Source organism: Camellia sinensis, chromosome 6 (genome assembly GCF_055761805.1).
Source record: "Camellia sinensis isolate YWXY chromosome 6, ASM5576180v1, whole genome shotgun sequence".
Lineage (NCBI taxonomy): Eukaryota > Viridiplantae > Streptophyta > Magnoliopsida > Ericales > Theaceae > Camellia > Camellia sinensis.
This window is the reverse complement of record NC_138966.1, coordinates 64377489-64396396: the sequence shown is the minus strand read 5'-3', so window position 1 is coordinate 64396396 and position 18908 is coordinate 64377489. Positions and strand designations below refer to the sequence as shown.

General features: G+C 39.0%; 1 long non-coding RNA gene across 1 annotated transcript in view; it reads left to right on the top strand.

The window, feature by feature from the left end:
* Positions 1 to 10701, top strand: part of LOC114283289 (uncharacterized) — a 28893-nt gene extending 18192 nt beyond the window's left edge. Inside the window, exon 2 of the long non-coding RNA XR_014331675.1 lies at positions 10380 to 10701. This is a non-coding gene — a long non-coding RNA (uncharacterized LOC114283289). The remainder of the gene's footprint in view (positions 1 to 10379) is intronic.
* The last annotated feature ends 8207 nt before the right edge of the window (positions 10702 to 18908 follow it).

Sequence of the window (18908 nt, the reverse complement as noted above, 5' to 3'; positions counted from 1 at the left end):
GACCAACTAAATTAATTAAACAAATTAATTGATTTAAGAAAGGAAGAAAAAGGGGCCTCGGGAAGAGGGCTCAATGCACACGTGCTCGGGTCTTGCTCGGAAGTCCACTGCCATGCGTAGGCTACCTCTGTTTTCCCTACTCTGCTTCTATGAAGACTGCTAAATTCTCAGAATTGCTTCCCTGGACATTGGGAGACACCACCGGCTGGAGGGAATCATCATCGGTTGTGATTTGGTGTCGATCGGCCAAAAATGAATCCATCGGCCACAGATGGATTGCCGGTCGGCACTCTATGCAGTCGATCGGCAAAAAGTTCCTGCAGAAACTGTTTGACAGCAGCAGAGGACAGGGCTTTGCATGGCAATGCAATTCAAGCAATGTATGCACCGACCATATCCCTTATCATGTTTATGACTCAAAGGGACATGGTCCTTGGTTCTCGGACCATCAATCGCACATTTCAATGCGTGATCGCCCAAGAGACCAATTTATGCATGTTGATTTCAAATGCAATGCAAACCAACAAACAAGTGAGGAGCTCAATCTCAATCATGGATAATCAAGAGGCAAAGCATGCATGCAATGCAACCTAAGCATGTTAACTAGGCATGCAACATGGTAATGCAAACAAGCATACAAGGCATGTGACAACTATGCTAGTTACTCAAGCATGCAAGTATGCAAAGCATGCAACATGTTAGGTAATTCCAACTAAGAGAAATGCATGCCAAATGCAAAGTCACTTAGACATGCCACAACACGTGATAGGCCAAGCATGCAATCAACACACAAGGTAAGCATGTCACAACATGCAAGAATGGACTTAGACTAATTTAGGCAGCCCTCAAACTAACTTAAAACAGTGGCCAAAGTGCCCAAAAATGAAGGACTAATGGCATGCAAACATGCATGTATACAAGGACCAACACTTAGGCATAAAGAGACAATTCTCAAGCACACTTAGGAGGATGCAAACATGGACATATGGCATGCACACGAGCTTTGAAAATCAGGTTAATGATGGTGCTAAACCAAGCAAACGAGACAAACAAAGCATGCAATTGGTCCAAATACTTGAGGCAAGGCAAGGAGACTTAAACCATGGCCAAGCCAACCAAGCCCCACAAGGCCAAGAAGACTTAAAACATGTTCAAGGCAGACCTAACCAACTAAAAACAGAGGCATATTATGACATAATAGCACAAAAATCAGCTAAGGCATGGTCAACATGAACCTAAGCTAGGTGCTCCCTCAAGAGACAAAAATGGTCCTTTTCAAGGACAACAAGGAGAGGGGGTGGCCCTCTCCTTCTTGGGACCTCAAGGCACCATACTTACCACTGAAATCCCTCAAGATTTCAATGGTGACGAGGCCCAAACACCAAGGTCTCGGAGCTCTCCCAAAATGGCACAAAATGGAGCCTTACAAGGCTTAAGAGGGGTCAAACTACCCCAAAGCTTGAAGCAACCTTAAACAACTATTTAGAGGGCCTAAAAACAGAACTTTTTTATGTTATACACAAAGCTCAAAAATAGTTCCAAGGTAAGCTAAAAGGCTATGCAAGAAAGGGGTAAAAAGGGGCAAAGTTGTTACCCTTGAAGACTTTCTTCACAAATGAAGCTCCAGCAGCTTCTTCAGCTCCAAACTAGCTCCAAGAACTCCGAGAACACTCCTTTGGCCCTCAACAACCAAGAAAAGGTGTAATGGTGGGTGTTTGTGTGCAAAAGTAAGACCAAACACACACTAAACTAACAAGAGAGGGAAATATAGAGATGGAATAGATACAAATTCCTAACCCTAATGTCAAAGCTCTCTAAGAATGTTGTCTAACCCTAATGCCAAGAGATGAGCCCTCTTCTTATAGGCAACTCCCTCTTGTAAGGCTTCCAAAACAAGCCATCCAAGAGGGAAATCCCTCCACACACGTGTATGGAGGGGAGCAGAGTGGGTGCCAGCTATCACAGCTGGCACAAAATATCTACCAAAAGTAAATGAATAGTGATCGGTCATTCAAAATTGCCATTTTGGCAAAACAAATGGCCGACCGGCAACAAAGAGTGCCGACCGGCAATATACATTGCCGATGGAACAAAATCACTGGCCGGTGCCCTCAAGCCATGGCCGGTGATGTGTGGGAATGCCTCTCAAGGCATTCCCTGCCCCTCCAAAGCAAAACACAAGTGTTTGGTGCAAAACCATACACAACACGGTCGAGTCGAGAGATCCTGAGGCAAGGCGTGCAACCGAGACCTCCAGGAACTCAAGACGAACACAAACAAGGGTAATCACCAAGTGTTCCAATGGTGACGTCCAAGTCTTGAGGACGGTCAAAAATGGGGTGTCTGCACCGGCCGGCCAAATCTTCCTGCAAAAACTGGTTTGACAGCAGCAGAGGACAAAACATGACATGGCAATGCATTTCAAGCAATATATGCACCAATCACACCTCTTATCATATTTATGACTCAAAGGGATATGGTCTTCGATTCTCGGACCACCAATCGCGCACTTCCATGCATGATGGTCCAAAAAAAATCAAGTGTGCATCTTGATATGGAATGTAATGCATATAATCAAACAAATTAAACTCAACCTCTATCATACTCACTTCAAGAGGTCAAGCATGCATACTCATGCAATGCAATCCTAAGCATGTGAACTAGCATACAACATGGCAATGCAATGCGAATATGCAAGTATGCAAGTAAACATACAGGGTGAGCACACAATCAAGCAAAGGGGATGGACTTAAACTAATTGAGGATGGCTCGCAAGCATGCCAAAATCAGTGGCCAAAGTGCTCAAACATGAGGACCAACACACACACACACAAGCACATGTTAATGTGCCGACACTTAAACATCAAAAGGCAACTCTCAAGCACGCTTGGAAGAGACTAAACATGGACTAAGGGCATGCAATGTAAGCTCTGAAAACCATGCTAATGATGGTGCCAAACCAACTTAACCAAGACAAACATAGCGTGCAATTGGTCCGAGTACTTGAAGCTAGTCAAGGAGACTTTAACCATGGCCAAGCCAACCAAGCCTCACAAGGCCAAGAGGGCTTAAAACAGGTTCAAGGTAGGCTTAGACCATGCAAAGGGAACACCTAGATGGTATCCAAGTGGCTTAAACATGGAAGCATACAAAAGAGGCTAAACATGGAGCATACAACACAAGCTTTTAAGGCATTAAAGAGGCATCAAAGGCAAGCATACAAGAATGTTATAAGGACTGAAATAACATGGTAAGTGGTTCCAAACCACTAAAACAATGCAAGTAATGCATGCTAGAGAGGCCAAAACTTAAGGCATTCAATAGGGATTGCATGGTAGCTATACAAAGCAAGACATGAATGACTCAAATGACCTAACAGTCCCTTAGCACATCAAAATATGCATGTAAGCTTCACAAAGCTAAGCCTAAATCATGCTAGAACAAGGGTCTACACTTAAAGCATGTTAAGGCAAAATGTGGCATTACAAGACATGTATGCAAGGCATGCAAGGTGTGTCCAAACCAACATACAACAATGCTATATTATGACATAATAAGCATGAAAATCAATCAAGGCATGGTCAATACACACTCAAACTATATGCTCCCTCAAGAGGCTAAAAAAGGCCCTTTTCAAGGACAACAAAGAGAGGGGGTGGCCCTCTCCTTCCTAGGACCTTAAGGCACCATCCTCATCACTGAAATCCCTCAAGATTTCAGTGGTGAGGAGGCCCAAACACAATGGTCCAGGAGCTCAACCGAAATGGCACAAAATAAGGGCCAAACAAGCCTTAAGAGGGGTCAAACAACCCCAAAGCTTAAAACACCCTTAACAAACTATTTAGAGCACTCAAAAACAAGACTTTTCTATGTTATATCTTAAGCTCAAATATAGTTGCAAATATGGCAAAACAAGCTATGAAAACAAGGCTTAAAAGAGGTAAAAGCTCACCCTTGAAGCACAGTAGCAAATCAACAACTTTTGGACCAAGAAAAGGCTTCAAATCACCCCAAAAATCACCTTCAAGGACCTCAGCACAATAAAGGGAGTAGAGAACTAGGTGTTTGTATGCAAAAGTGCAAAGAAAATGCACTTTTGAGCACAAACAAGCCCTAAACCTTAGAAAGAGAGGCAGAAAAATGTAGAGAGAGAGGGAGATTTTTGCTCCTCTTTTTGTATATCTCCTCCTCTTCCTCTTGTATATCTCTTTTTTTTTTTGGAGAGCTTGATTGATATAGAGATATATCAATCTACAGCTCCTCAGAGCTCCCATGTCCAGGCATGGGCTAGGGTATGGCCTGGAATGACAGCTGCCAGCTGTCTGCAGAAATATCTGTTGAAAACCACATTTGGCCGGCCGGCCATCAAAGTGACTGACTGGCAGTCAAATTGGCCGGCCGGCCATCACATTTGGCCGATGGCAACAAAACGCAGCCGGTGGCCTCAAGCCATGGCCGGTGGAGTGTGGGGATGTCCCAAAAGCCATTCCCTGCCCTCCAAAGCAAAAACACAAGTGTTTGGTGCAAAACCAGACACAAAACGGTCGAGTTGAGAGATCCTGAGGCAAGGCGCATAGCCGAGGCCTCCGGGAACTCAAGACGAACACAAAACATGGATGATCACCGAGTGTTCAAGCGATGATGTCCAAGTCTTGAGGACGGTCAAAAATGGGGTGTCTACTGCTATTAATTAACTATAATCAAATTGGATCAAGAGACGGACTATATAAGGGCCTTATTACACTTAACTCTTCATTTTTGATGAACTCAAATCCGGTTATACACTCTAGAGAGAAAGAGAGGCCGGTTCTAGAGAAAGGAAGAGGGAGAATTGTGTATCATGGCTCAAATTTGTGAATTTGGAAACTTAACTCCAATAATTAGCTAGAAATGGGAAGCTTGGAACTCCAAGGTGAGTATTTGAGCATTGATTCACAAATTGTAATTGTAATTTTGAGAATTTGAAGCTAGATTGTAAACAAAAGTGTGAATTAAGTTATATATGAAGTTATATTGAGCATGCATGCATAGAATTGCCATGAAATTGCATAATCAAGCATGTAAGAAGTTGAATATGATAAATTGAGTGTTGAATCATATATGCAAGCATGGTTTTGTTGAGTTTCATGAGAATGGGCATCATTTGTGCCATTTGAAATGATATTGAGATCTATAATACACATGCATTCATGATCCATGAAGTTATGGAGTTCTGTTATATGTACATTGAAGTTTAATCATGAAGCAAGGTGTTTTGGTGGTAAACTTGAGAATTAAAATCATGATTTTGAAGAATTGGTCTCATATTGCTATTGTCTTCATGTTATGTAATGTTTTCCATGCTTTTGTGTCAAAAACATGAGTTTTGATCCTTTGAATATCGCGTTTGAACTTTAAGAACAGTTCTGGAAATTCCAGAATTTTGCATGTCCGCTCGAGCGGGGAGATTCACGCTCAGGCGCCAAGCCATGTACTTTGAATTTCAGCTCAAGCATCCGAAGTCACGCTCGAGTGTAAATTTGAGGCAACCAGTACTTTTGCAGATCAAAGGGGTCCGCTCGAGCGGGGAAACCTACGCTCAAGTGGGGAAACCTACGCTCGAGCGGGGAGCCCTGTTTCAGAAAGTTTGTAAAGATGTTTTGTGTTTCATTTTCCATTCTCTTCCATTTCTGAGCACTCTTAGGCATGCATTCAACATTGTAAATGGATTAAGAAGATAATAAAGAGGCCTAAGAGAGATGCACAAGTTAAGAACGAATTGAATCGTTTGTGACCCATATGTGTTATGTAATGTGTAGGGCCGAGCTCGAGGGCAATCCACCGGCAGAACACTGTAAGTAATATCTTAGTAAAGATATTTTCAAGTATGTTACTTTCCGAATGCTACTTCTGTATAAGCTTCATGGATTTGTTGATTTGAAATACGAATGAGTATTCTATATGCCTAATTTGTATTAGGCCGTTTGTCGTTTGCCATTTGTCGTTTGCCGTTGATATGTTTGATATATCTGAATTGGGCCAAAGGCCATTGGACATGAATGATTGGGCCAAAGGCCGTCGAACATGAATGATTGGGCCAAAGGTCATCGGATATGAATGATTGAGCCAAAGCCGTCGGACATGAACGATTGGGCCAAAGGCCATCGGACATGAATGATTGGGCCAAAGGCCGTCGGATATGAACGATTGGGCCAAAGGCCGTCAAACATGAATGCAAAGATGGGCCAAAGGCCATTTAAATATGTCATTTGATATGTTGGAATACCGTGATGGGCCAAAGGCCATTTCAATGAAACGGATCATGATCATGAATATGAAATACGCATGGATATAAATATAAAGATAATGGGTCCGAGGCCGTTTGATATGCCTGATATGTTTGAATTGGGCCCGAGGCCATTTGATGTGTTTGAATTGGACCGAAAGTCGTTTTAAATAGAGAGTTGGTTGGACCAAAGGTCATTTTGAATAGAGAGTTAGTTGGACCAAAGGTCGTTTTGTAGAGATGGACCTGAGGTCATATTGTTTAATATAAGAATTGGACCTGAGGTCGTTTTGCATATGGACATGATGTGTTGGACCTAAGGTCATTTTGCTTTGTTGAGATTTGTAGATCTGGTGTGAATGAGAATAGTGGTTCAAATATGTACATTGTAAGTATGATTCATTTATGAACGAATCTCATTCATTAACCTTTTTACTTTGATATTATTCACTAGGCGTTAGCTCACTCTCATTTATATGTATGTAGATGAGCAATGGGACGTTCAACCCCAGCTTTAGTGTAATTTAAGAAAGGAACCCGAGTTTTGTGAAGTCAACCCAAGTGCCTCACGCAAGAGGCTTTGGTTATGAACTTTTGTATTCCTTTTTGCTACTTCTATTGGTAGTGATAGACCGTTTATGTCTATAAGCTTTTGGTTTAGCTGACTATGTGTTTGAATGATCCTGGGTATACAAGATGTTGACTACTGATATGTGGTGTGAGTTATTCTAATATGTCTATGTGAAATGTTTTGATATGCCATGTAAGCATAGCTCATTAGACAAAATTTTTAAGTCTGCTTCCGTTTGGCCCCTTAACTCTGATGAAGTATATTCTAATCTGATTTGAGGCCGTAGGTAATCTCATGATTACTGGCCAGTTATGACCTTAATCTATAGGGGCGGGTTCGGGTCATGACATACACCTACAACTTCCTTGGTGCATCATCAATGAAGGTCAAAAAATATTTGCGACTGGCAAGTGACTCCACTTCATTAGGCCACAAACATTCGAGTATACCATACTGAGCACTTTTGTTTTCCTTTTGCTCGTTGAACTGAATGATACTCAATGTTGTTTGCCATAAAGGCAATGATCACATGGCTTCAGGGCACTCCCTTTGGATAAGGGTATCTTCGATTGCTTTGCCAACAGATGCAATCCCTTCTCACTCATGTAAGCTAGTCTTCTGTGCCATAAGTCTTGTGACTCCTTAGCCTCTGCTACATTAAGACTTCCCAGATAGATCTTCGTTTGAGTCTTATACAGTGTTGAAGACATCTCTCCTCTAGCGATTGTCAAAGCTCTTTCTGTTAGCTTCCAACAACCATTTCCGAATGTAATTGTATAGCCCTGTCAGTCTAGCGCACTTCCGAAGATAAGATTGAGGTGCAAATCTGGAACATACCTCACATCTTTGAGAACCAACTTGTGTCCAGCATTAGTCTGAATACTAATGTCTCCAATACCCACAATCTTTGAATAGCTAGAATTCCTCATTTGAATAGTGCAAAATCTCCAGCATTGTATGAGCTAAAAAGGTTTCTATGAGAAATGGTGTGATAGGATGCAGCTGTGTCTATCACCCACTCTGTATAGCTGTGGTCAGCCACGTGCAATCTTCCTCTCCACTAGCTGTAAGAAGTATTTCATCAATTGTTGTGGCTATTGTGTTCTCGTCTCCCTTTGACTTACTACTTTGGCCTTTATCTTTCCGGTTTGGGCAGTTCCTCTTTATGTGACCCTCCTGGCCACAGTTAAAGCAATAGAAGCAAGAGTTACCTTGACTTTTACTGTCTCTGGATTTACTCCTGTTGTTCCATCTGCCTCTACTCTTGCTTCTTCCTTTGCCTCTACATCTTCCTTTACCTCTGTCTCTACCTCTATCTTTTGTGACAAGAGCATGGGACTGATTACCTTCCATGTCTTTTCTCCTTGTCTCTTCATTGTACATGGCGTCTGTGACCATGCTGACGGTCAGCTTCCCCTTTGGTGCAGAGTTGCTGAGAGAAACCACCAATGTCTCTCAGCTGTCCGGTAAAGAATTGAGGAGTAGAACGGCTTGCATTTCATCGTCTAGGGGCATCTTGACGATTACAAGTTAATTCACCAGATTCTTGAATTCACTAGTGTGCTCGGTGCCAAACACATCATTCTTCAACTTCAGATTTATAAGCCTTCTCATCACTAAGGTTTTGTTCCAAGTGGTCTTTGACTGGTACATTCCTTCTAACATTGTCCAAAGGACATATGCATCTATCTCCTAGGCGACGTGGTGGAACACACTATGGTCTATCCATTGTCTGATACAATTAACAGTCTTTCGGTTCATCTTTATCCAGTCTTCATCCTTCACTTCTTTCGGTTTAACCCCTTTTAGAGCAATAGGGTCAAACAGGCCTTTATAATATAGGATGTCTTCCATCCGCGACTTCTAGATTGCATAACTAGAAGGATTCAACTTGATCATGGATCTTGAAGTTGATGTGGATTCTTCCATCGTCTACTTTCCTTTGACGGAAATTCTGAATTAAATATGACCGTACAAATCTCTCCAGAATACTCCAAATAGTTGGAAACTACTATTGGATCCCCAAAATTATATTTCAAATGGCTCAGATCTAGCCAAAATAAGTTTGATGGTTCAGATCTGCGGATGTACCTTAGCCGCGTAAGCACCGGATAATCCCTCTGCTTCTGAGTTGGGTCAGGTCAACCCGACAGGTTGACTGGCCAACCAGCTAATGATGTGGCTGGCATATGGCAACATGTGGAGCTGACGTGGGTGACACGTGTCGGTAACGTGGTGACATGTGGCATTGACAATGACGCTATGTGGCATTGACGTGGACTACCAGATGACGTGTGGCGTAGCGGTGACGTCACGCACATGCACACACCACTCTCCTTATTCCTTCCACCGCACGTGGGGGCGCGTGAGTGCAACTAACGTGACGCGCCGGTGTTATAATTGGCACGTGAAACGCGTGTTTGAGAGTGGGCCTCACGCCCTTTCTTCAGAGGATGCATGACGGCTCGTGAGGACTCTTCTTGGGCTCAGCTTTGTAGTTCTGGACTCCACTTGTCGAGAGCTTCCTCCCGATATGCTCAAAATTGAATTTTGAGCAACTTAATTTCTAGGCAATTTTGAAAAACACACCCTGTTTTTCCAAAAATCGACCAACGCGGCTCTAATACCACTTGTTAGGATTAAGGTGCACCAAAAATCAATCACACACAATAACACAAGATATTTACATGGTTTGGCAATTGCCTACATCCAAGGGAGAGATATCCACTATAGAATTTCCCGGAGGGAGTTGACACCACTCACACCTTACTCTCTCTATAGCACTCTTACTCACAGATACATACACTCTATGTCGCCTTTGTCTGTATGTTTCTTCTCTTCCTCTCAGCCTCTATTTATACATAAAAGAGAGGGAACAAAGTCAAGCTAAGGAAGTTATTGGGTTGGCTTCACCTGCCATCTCCCTCCTACTTCTTGACTTGGAGACCCAACTTCGACCTCCAACTACTCCAAGTGGGCTGGAGTTAACAATGTTTGCCATTCAAAATTGAATTGAATACAATATTTTAGCCAATTTGTCATTGAGTAAATTTCTTTTCTGGTCATGTTATTTTAGTTCAAAAATTAAGGTCCTATTTTTTCATTGAGAAGGAAATAATTTCAGAAATTAGGGTGGATGCCTCTGCAATGAAATTGCCTCTACATTTTGAGGATATTTACGTGGTTGATGTATTACAAGAACAGATTCTAATATGAAAGATGATTATACAAGAATAGCTTCGGATAAATTATGATGATTAAGCAAAGCATTGTTGTATTGCTTGAAGTTCTAATTTAAAATAAAAAAAATAAAAAAAAAATAAAAGATTGCTTGCTGCATAACAACTTTAAACTCTATTTTCAATCTCATACATATATCAAATTTTGTTATGCTTGCAAAATCTGGGCAATTATGTGTCTCTTATCCCACCCAAATGCAATTGAAAAGTGTGTGCTAGCTTGTGTTCAACTTCTATATTGCGACTATTATTGTCATTAAAAAAATCTAAACTTTTATTGATATTCTTATTTTCACTTTTACAGATTGTGGATACGGAAGGGGAAAGAATGAGAAAGGTAAAGATGAAGATAGAAAAGATAAAGCAAAGACCAAAGATTTTGACAAAGAGAAAGGAAAACACAAGGATGAGGAAACATGAAAGTGAGAAAATTAAATTTAAGAAACAAATTTGGCTGGTTTGCAATAGTGGATCCTTGGTTGCATAAGCAGTGACTTGATTGATAACAATAAAGTGAGATCAAATGAAATGTTGTAGTTAAATTAATATGAATGTTACAGTTAGATTAAATATTTGTAATGACAATATTGATGGAATAAAATGATATGTTGGTTGATTGAATGAAATAGTTTGCATATCTTTATTGAATGAAGCGATTTAGCAATTTTGATTGAATGGAATGGTTTGAGCATCTTGGTTGAATGAAATGATCTTGATTGAATGAATGTTTTATAGAGCAATTTTGGTTTGTGCATTGATTGAATTGAATCGTCTATAGCAATTGGAAATTTTGATTTGTGTATTGATTGAGTAGAATTGTCTGCAACAATAGTTGTTCTTGGAAACAATTTTAAAGAGTCCCAAAGTGTTTTAAAATGTTGCCCTTCACCACAATGGTCCATGGTTGGAACAAATATAAGAATCCCAATCAAAATATCAACAACTTATACAAAGAAAAGAAATGCATTGCTTAATTTCAACATAAATAGGTCACCATAAAACCTATCCATGCATGAAACCTATCCAATTTCATAAAAAACTTAAATATAGATGACTTGTTTATACATACAAAAGAGATGACCTGTTCAATTTCAGAAAAAGAAAAAAGAAAAAAGAGAAGCCTATTTCTAAGAACGTCCAACATAAAATTTGTTCCCTAAAAATTAAATATAAAACGTATTTATACATAGAAGGGTCCAGCATCTTCTTGCAATACTGAACTTTAAAAAATGTCCAAAAGTTCTAACAACTAGTCAATTTCCTTGGTCTTCTTGCAATCCACTCTCAATTGCTTTTGAAATGTCATCCACGTTATCATGCTCATGCTCATTCGACTACAACACCCTAAACAATATCAAAATGGAACTTGACATTAATGACAGCATAGTTTTATGAGACAACAATTGCCTATTCACCCTATAAGAAGTAGCAAATAAGTAGAAAGCAAAGATGCCGCCCCACCAAAAATCTGCTTAAAAAATGTAGTTTAATAACATAGCGTTTAAATGCAAAGAACACTGCTATGAAATTCACAATGTAAACTTCACACAAATGCTTAGGTATTCCTTGGATTGGTTTCAAGTAACTCAATTCAGATTCAAAGCCCATCACCGATTCAATTCAAAAAAAAAAAAAAAATTCGTTATTGTTTCAAACTAAGATTCAATTCAATTTTTTTCCAATACTATTTCAAACCAAGCTGCATCATGCATAGATAGCAAAAAGGACTGATAAAAGTGTCTTGATTTAAGCATCATATATTTAAATGACAAAATACTCTATCTTATAAAAAAAATAATAATAAATAAAAAATAAAAATAAAAATTGCAATCATATAACAGGACTATAAACATGCCTTTTGAAGTGGGCATGGCATGAACAATCTCAATATCAACAATACTACGTACTCAGAGAAAAATACTTAAAAAGTACTCATAATTGTAAATATGTACATCAAAGTCCCCGAATCATGTAAAAAGCCCCAAATGAAAACCCTAATTTCGACCCAAGAATATATTTGAAATGAATTAGGTAAAAAGTCCCAAATCAAAAAAGATATTAGGTATTTTATATGCTAAGAGTTTCTCATCAACACATTCAACAAGCTTATCATACCATTACCATTCAAAGAAAACCCTATAATTTTTTAAATCAAAACCTCATAATTTTTCAAGTTTGGGAAAAGAAACTATGTTTATTTCAAATCTGTTGAAGAAACTTCGGGAATAGCTTTGTGGGTGGCGCGATCGTTGGTGCAAACGACGGCTCTGTCTCTTTTTCTCCTTCTCTCTCTCTCTCTCTCTCTCACATCGAGTTGTTATTTAGATTTTTGGGGGGTGGGGTTGCTCATCAAAATGACGTCGTTTTGGTTAGGGGACATATCAGCCTTCAGATCACTCTAGAAAGGACTTGAGAATACACCGACCAACACTACAAGAATTTTCACTTTTGGCGACTAAATTTTTAGTCGCCAAAAGTCAATTTTTAGTCGCTAATGGCTTTTAGCGACTAAATTGTTTGGTTGCAGCATTAGTCGCTGAAGAATTGTCGGGAAAGGTAATTGGCGACTAAAATTATTTTAGTAGCCCAATGTATTCAATTGCCGACTAAATTTTTAGTCACCAAAAGATTGGAAATAAAATTAAATAGCACATTTTCGGCTACTAAAGGTTTAGTCGCCTAAAGTGTTATGTTTTTGGCTACTAAAATTTTAGTGGAAAATAGTTTGTGTTTCGGCTACTAATATCTTAGTCAGCAAAAGTGTTATGTTTTTGGCTACTAAAGGTTTAGTCGCCTAAAGTGTTATGTTTTTGGCTACTAAAATTTTCGTTGGAAAATAGTTTGTGTTTTGGCTACTAATATTATAATCGGCAAAATGCTATGTTTTTGGCTACTAAATTTTTAGTAGGTAAAAGTTTTTTTATTCTTCAGCTTTTGTTTTTAGCTACGAAATATTTTAGTAGCCAAATGTCTGAATTTTTTTTTGCTACAAAACTTTTGGTCACCAAATGTTTGATTTTTCTTTTGGCTACAAAGCTTTTAGTCGCCAAATGTTTGATTTTTTTTTTGCTACAAAACTTTTAGTCGACCAAACTATTTTCCAATTTCTTTTTAGCTACTAATTATTTAGTCGCCAAAAACATGATCTTGTGTTTTATCACAAAATTATAATTTCTTCACAACCTGTCTATATTCCATATAACCTGTAATACGTATGTAAACAAAATAATACATATACTATCAATCATTCCACAATCTGCATCCGTATACAAAAAATGAATAACTTTAAATGTCAAAGTCCATACAAACTCACTATTGTCCAAGCTAAAATAATAATTCCATACAAAATATAGAATCATACAAAAATCAAAGCCTTACGTATATAAAAAATACTTTCATAAAAGCAGAGGAAGACATAGTTAGCAAGATTATACAAAAGTGTCAAGTGTCCTCCATAAACAAAAATGTAGACTATCCACAAGTCCACACCAAAAGCCATCTACAAAAAATAAAAAAAAAAAACAATTGCATCCATTACAAAATATCAATTCAAAAAAACATAGGAAAAAGGTTGTAATAACATGCATTTAAGGTAGAACAATCTATAAAAACATTTTTTCGAAATACAATCATATGTATGTATCATGAAAGATTTATTTCAAACTTGATTTCAATTTACAAATAATACAATTTTTAGGAGCATACTTCTTCATAAAATAAATTTTTATGAGTAGAATGTTTTGGTGGTAAATTTATTTTAACTCTTCTTCATTCTCATTTTTCTAATCAAAGTAAAATGATTGAGTAATCTACGGCGTTATCTCCATAACCATATCACGCTTTCTTAATACGTTTACCACCCAAATGACCACCGCGTACGATGAAACAATGGCATCATTTACAATGAAAATGTTGAACATTCAATGGCTGTCAAACTCTCCCTTTTTCAAATAAGTTTAAGTCGTTTCCTGCTCTAACTCCCAAACTACGAGTGCTAATGACATTCCGTCTATTGTCACAAGTCCTATAAGTCATGGGGAAGCTGGCCGTGACATCCCTACGGTGGTTCCGGGGCAGTTTTAATTTTTCGCTCCCTTAATGCCCTTTTTTGATAAAGCTTAAGGCGTTTTTGGTTCTAACTCCCAATCTACACGTGCTAATTACATTCCGTCTATTGTCACAGGTCCTATTTGTCACGGGGAAGGTGGCCGTGATATCCGTACGGTGGTTCAGGGGTTGATTCACATTTTTGCCCCCTTAACACCCTATTTCGGTTAAGTTTAAGGCATTTTCGGCTCTAACTCCCACCCTTAACGTGCTAATTACATTCCGTCTATTGTCATAGGTCCTATTTGTGACAAGGAAGGTGGCCATGACATCCGTACGGTGGTTTCAAGGCTGTTTCGCTTTTTCGCTCCCTTAATGCCATTTTTCGGTTAAGCTTAAGGCATTTTTGGTGCTAACTCCCAACCTAGACTTGCTAATTACATTATGTTTGTTGCCACAGGTCCTATTTATCATAGGGAAGGTGGTCGTTACATCCGTATGGTGGTTCGTTTGCTAATTCACATTTTCGTCCCCGTAATGCCATTTTTCAGTTAAGCTTAAGGAATTTTTGGCCCTAACTCCCAACCTACATGTGCTAATTACATTTTGTCTATTGTCACAGGTCCTATTTATCATAGGAAAGGTGGTCGTGACATCCGTACAGTAGTTCGGGGCTAATTCGCATTTTCGCCCCCTTAACGCCCTTTTTTGGTTAAGCTTAAGGCATTTTGGGCTCTAACTCCCAACCTACACGTGCTAATTACATTGCGTCTATTGTCCCAAGTCATATTTGTCATGAAGAAGGTGGTCGTGACATCCGTACGGTGGTTCAGGGGCTGATTCGCATTTTCGCCGCCTTAACGCCATTTTTTGATTAAGTTTAAGGCATTTTTGGCTCTAACTCCCAACCTACACGTGCTAATTACATTCCGTCTGTTGTCACGAGTCTGATTTTTCATGGGGAAGGTGGCCGTGACATCTGTATGGTGGTTCCGGGGCTGTTTTGCTTTTTTGCTCCCATAACGCCCTTTTTCGGTTAAGTTTAAGGCGTTTTTGGCTCTAACTCCCAACCTACACGTGCTAATTACATTCTGTCTATTGTCATAGGTCCTATTTGTCACGGGGAAGGTGGTCGTGATATCCGTACAGTGGTTCGGGGGTTGATTTGGATTTTCGCCCCCTTGACGCCCTTTTTCGATTAAGTTTAAGGCATTTTTGGCTCTAACCCCCAACCTACACGTGCTAATTACATTTCGTCTGTTGTCATAGGTCCTATTTGTCATGGGGAAGGTGGTCGTGACATTTGTACAATGGTTCCGGGGCTGTTTCGCTTTTTTGCTCCCATAATGCCCTTTTTCGATTAAGTTTAAGGCATTTTTTGCTCTAACTCCTAACCTACACATGCTAATTACATTTTGTCTACTGTCATAGGTCCAATTTGTCACAGAGAAGGTGGTTGTGACATCCGTACGGTGGTTCGGGGGCTGATTCGCATTTTCGCCCCCTTAACGCCCTTTTTCGGTTAACTTTAAGGCATTTTTTGCTCTAACTCCCAACCTACACATGCTAATTACATTCTGTCTATTGTCACCGGTCTTATTTGTCAAGGGAAAGGTGGTTGTGACATCCGTACGGTGGTTCCGAGACTGTTTTGCTTTTTCGCTTCCATAACGCCCTTTTTCGGTTAAGTTTAATGCGTTTTTGGCTCTAACTCCCAACCTACACATGCTAATTACATTCTGTCTATTCTCACAGATCCTATTTGTCATGGGGAAGGTGGTCGTTACATCCGTACAGTGGTCCGGGGGCTGATTCGCATTTTCGCCCCCTTAACGTCCTTTTTCGGTTAAGTTTAAGGCATTTTTGGCTCTAACTCCCAAAGTACGTGTGCTAATTACATTCCATCAGTTATCACAGGTCCTATTTGTCACCGAGAAGGTGGCCGTGACATCTGTACGGTGGTTCCGAGGCTGTTTCGCTTTTTCCCTCCCTTAACGTCCTTTTCGGTTAAGCTTAAGGCATTTTTGGCTCTAACTCCCAATCTACGCGTCCGAATTACATTCTGTCAGTTGTCACAAGTCCTATTTGTCATGGGGAAGCTGTCCGTAAGAGCCACATGGTGGTTCGGGAGCTGTTTTGAATTTCTCCCCCAGAAAGCCCTTTTTCGACTAAGTTTTGGGTGTATTCGGCTCTAGCTCCCAACCTATTGGTCCGAATTACATTCCATCAGTTGTCACAAGTCCTATTTGTCATGAGGAAGTTGCCCGCAAGAGCCACACGGTGGTTCAAGGGCTGTTTTGAATTTTCTCCCTAGGAAAGTCCTTTTTCGACTAAGTTTAAGGCATATTCGGCTATAACTATGGTAAACCCATAAACATTCCTAGTGGGCTGATTGATTGCCAAATGAGAAGTTAATGCATGCGGAATCTGATTCAGAAGTGAGATTACACCACTTTTCATAAGTATGACAGTGATTCCAAAAGTGAGATTACATTTGAGCTTTCATTATGCAATACCAGACAGAAATTGGAGAGGCAAATAAGATTAAAAATTCATCCAAGTTTCAAAGAGAGTAAGGGAGTTTTCCAATTTTCATTTATCAATTAAATAATATTTGAAGGAAAAGCTGAGAAGTATCAAAGAATATGTTAGTCTCCCAATTTTCATTTGTCAATCAAATGAAGGACAAGTGCATGGGCAAATTTTGTATTATTAGCAGCAATGACAATGTTCTGCATGAATCCATTATCTTAATACATATATTTGCATAAGAGTATGGTAGATGCAGAATAAATATATAGGATATGACTAGAGGACAAGAGAACATACTCAATGTATCCGGTAAACAGTTCACAACCCCCAACAAGACCAGGTCCTTCAATTTTTGGGTGCTAAAATGAAATAAAAAATCAGATCGCATGGCATGAAATATCATAGCTAAATCTAAAGAGTTTTTAAAAACTACCTCAATAATAACAATTCAGAGCCATTCACTATAACTAAAAGAGGAACAAAAGTGCAAATAATAAGTATATATTTTTACTGTTTATAAGCAATAAAATAATTGACCACGAGATTGCACACCATATTACTTGCATATTTGGATTTAATTTTACCATTAATTCACTTCTATACTATAAGATTCAATGAGTGAAATTTATTTAGATTTAACACGCTTTGAAATTTCTTAGCATTTAATGCAAGGAACTTCTGACAAATTCACCTTTGGCACTAATATCAAGGAACCCCCCTCCCCTCTCTTCTTCTCTTCATGCATTTTACCACTTCTAAACCAACAATCTAATCTCACCACCTTTAAAAATAGTCCCTTCCTTCTATTCAAATGCCTTACCTACCGTTCAAATATTCCCAACCTACAACCAAGATATTTACCCTAAGGGTAGCTGACGATTATCGAGTAAGCTATTTGTATGACATATAATAAATTGGTAGAAGTATAATTTTAAACGTGTCCCAAGCATGTTGTGTCTAGATAGGGGAAACCAAAAAATCAAGGGCTAACCCATCACCTCATCTAAGAAATCAAGAAACAAAAATAAATCCGGATCAACAACTTGCAAATCAACATTTGAGAGAAATTAAAACATATATAAAATAACTACGATGCATTGAACAAGTCTTTGTGATGTCATAAAAATACACCAAAAAAATAGAAAGTGATACCCAACATCAACTTTTAAAATTATCCAAACACGAACTAAATAGATTATTCTCATCAAAATGAAACAACCAAACTCATCAAGTGTAGTTTAGTTGCATTTGTTGCATTTTTGTTTAAACTCATCAAGTATAGTTTAAACTCACCGAGGTCGACAGACCTGAGAGAGAGAGAGAGAGAGAGAGACAGACAGACAGACAGACAGACAGACAGACCGAGAATAAGAGAGAACCTGGAAGGATGCGGCGGTGGTCGTCGTGATTTGCGGCGGCGGTAGCTATGGCGGTGGCGGTAGCAAGCGGCAGTGGTCTGCGCTGAGGTGAGGTTGGGTGAGGTTTGGTGCTGACAGAATCTGTGTGTGAGAGAGAGCACCAACATTTATTCATTTCCCTCTATTTCATTCAACCTTTTGCGACAAAACTACTAATTTGTCGAAAAATAGTGGCAAATGTTATTAATGTCGACCAAACCATTAGTCGTTGAAAGTGAATACTGGCCAACTAACTTCCTAGTAGCCAAAGACTAACGGTAAATGTCTGTTTTTGGCTAAAAACAAAATACATAAATAATTAATAACAAATCGCGACTAAATATTTTAGTCGCTAATTATTTTTTAATCCCTCCAAAATTTGAAATCTCCCTCCAAATATTTTAGTTTTGCGACTAAAATATTCTTTTGTCGCTAAAAATATACTTTTGGCGACCAAACTTTTGGTCGCCAAAGATAAAAAATAATATTTTTCTTTTCATTCGGCTACTAAACAATTTTAGTAGCTAAAACTAACTATACGGTTACTAAAATATTCTTTTGTCGCTGAAAACATACTTTTGGTGACCAAACTTTTGGTTGCCAACTATAAAAACAATTTTCTTTTTCTTTTTTTCATCCGGCCACTAAACAATTTTAGTAGCCAAAACTATCTATACTGCTACTAATTTTTTTTTATTCGCCAACTGTGATTTTTTTAGTGACTAAATTTTTTTCAGTCGCCAATAATCAATATTTCCCGACTAAAAAAAATTAGTAGCTAAATATTTGACTTTTGCCGACTAACATTATTTTTAGTCGCCAATTCCACAACTTTTGGCGACTAAATTTTTTTTAGT